The sequence below is a fragment of the Misgurnus anguillicaudatus genome, unplaced genomic scaffold (genome assembly GCF_027580225.2).
Source record: "Misgurnus anguillicaudatus unplaced genomic scaffold, ASM2758022v2 HiC_scaffold_29, whole genome shotgun sequence".
Lineage (NCBI taxonomy): Eukaryota > Metazoa > Chordata > Actinopteri > Cypriniformes > Cobitidae > Misgurnus > Misgurnus anguillicaudatus.
This window is the reverse complement of record NW_027395279.1, coordinates 7,406,321-7,408,560: the sequence shown is the minus strand read 5'-3', so window position 1 is coordinate 7,408,560 and position 2,240 is coordinate 7,406,321. Positions and strand designations below refer to the sequence as shown.

The 2,240-nt window shown below is 39.9% G+C and overlaps 1 long non-coding RNA gene across 1 annotated transcript; it reads left to right on the top strand.

Annotated features, from left to right (window-relative positions):
• The first annotated feature begins 608 nt into the window (after positions 1-608).
• LOC141362730 (uncharacterized) lies at positions 609-1,426 on the top strand. The gene is made up of 3 exons (XR_012368341.1): positions 609-1,111; positions 1,227-1,287; positions 1,376-1,426. It is a non-coding gene; the product is annotated as an uncharacterized lncRNA (long non-coding RNA).
• The last annotated feature ends 814 nt before the right edge of the window (positions 1,427-2,240 follow it).

The window sequence follows — 2,240 nt, the reverse complement described above, 5'->3', positions numbered from 1 at the left end:
TCGACTTTGATGTCCGACCATTTCTTTTTTATTTTGGCCACGGTCCGAGGTTGTGAGGCTACAGCATTTATAGAGTCTGCCGCCGTTTGCCACTCAAGTGCCTTTTTGGCATAAGTAATGCCCACACTGTGCCCTCCAAACAACATTTTTTCTCCTCTTTTCCACCTCGCCAACGATAACTTCTACTTCACATTGAGTGAAGTTACGTTTTTTTGATTTCCTTTCTGTGTTTGCCATGATTTCGCAATCAATGCATGTTAACTTGTGGGCGTTTCACGGACTATTTATGGACAACTATGGGCGTGTCATGAAGCCGCAAAAGCTGCGCTACATTTAGAATTGATTGTGATTTATTAAGGGAAAAATGCGTAGGATGTGCGTGTGCACGGTTTTATAAATCCGATTATTTCTGTGCGTACGCGCGTCCTATGTTTCGTCCGTACGCCACTTCTGACGCAAATCCTACGCAAAGTTTTATAAATGAGGCCCCAGAAGAGAACCAGACTGCAACTATAAACTGTTTGAGAATAAAATAAACTTGACGCTTGAGTAGATAATGTTTGTTTCTTAATGCTAGAAATCCATCTGATTGAAGCTTTGACCAGGGGCGGACTGGCCATCTGTGTGATCTGGAGAATCACAGAGCGGCCGGTACTCAGGACGGCCGGTGGGCCGGCCCACCACCCGCCACGCACGCAGTCATTACCTGTCCCCCCCCACTAATCTGTTTCACACTCCAGTACTGTAGGTGGCAGTAATGCACCTTTAAGTTGGATGCCAGCTGCACTGGCCGTAGCCGCCAAGTAAGGAGAAGAAGTGGTATGAGGAGGAAGAAAAACCGAGAAAAACCAACAGCAAAGACGTTAGATAGAAGTAGAACATAGAAGCATAGAAACAAACAAACAATATGCATAACGTGGCCGTGGATAAAAAGCGTAAAGAAAAGGGTGGGGCTGAGAAGGAGAGAGAAAAAAAATTGCGGAATTTAGAGTGAAGCAGCTAAATGTCACAAAATAACTGAACTATTTAGTTGCAGAACAAAGCGACCTGTTGAAGAAAATCCTTATCCCCCAACATTGAGTAAAATTCCATTGCTGGATTGTTTTTTTAGGTGAGTATTCAACCTCCATTTATATGTGAGTATTCAAGTTAAACTGTATATTAAAACCTCTTTACTTTGTGATTTATCATATAACTCATACAGTACTATGTGTTGTGTGTTTCAGATACCTGTTTTGTATTGGTTCAGCCAGAGGGACTGCAGTGTGTTGAGACCTCCATTTATATGTGAGTATTCAAGTTAACCTGTATATTAAAACCTCTTTACTTTGTGATTTATCATATAACTCATACAGTACTGTGTTGTGTGTTTCAGATACCTGTTTTATATTGGTTCAGCCAGAGGGACTGCAGTGTGTTGAGACCTCCATTTACATGTGAGTATTCAAGTTAATCTAGAATAATATGCTTTTAACACAACATCTAGTCAACATCAGTGCTATAATTTGGATGGGATAGTATCATGAGCCACAATTAAAGTCTTGTGACACTCATGCCAGGCGTTATTGTTGTTGTCGAGTTTCCGCACTCCGATTGCTTTGGGCCGGGCCTAGTCAAAGTCCAGGGCTGTTTTTTAGTCCCAGTCCGTCCCTGGCTTTGACTAACAATACTTTACCTCAGTGGTATTTAAACTGGGGGCCGCGAGATGGTTCCAGGGGGGGCCCAGTTTTATGACATTTTATGAAATACATTAATTTATCATGGATTAATGTGTAATTCAACCTAAAAAATAAGGTTACTAACCAAAAGCACTACTTTTTTGTATAATTTAATCTTTTTTTAAATTAAAATATTGAGTTTTAGAATGTTTTTTTGTCACAAATGTTCTTTGGGGGGCCGCGAAGGAATGCACTGAACACAAGGGGGCCACACGCTGAAAAAGTTTGGGAACTGCTGCATGACCTAACCTGAGAAGTATCAATAATGATAACTAAAAGGTGTTGAGATTTAAATAACACCATAAAACAATATCACTCTATGGGGTTTCCCAGACAGTGCTTATTCTAGTCCCAGATTAAAATGCATGTTTATATAAACCGACAATTTATCAAAAACGGAAGTTAAAATGATTTGACGGTTTATTTGAACTGTCTTTATGTTTAAGTCATTCTGAGTCTGATCTCTAACATAAATTCCTTTACAAAAACGCATTTTTTTAAGCTTTTTGCTCAAAATGTTGT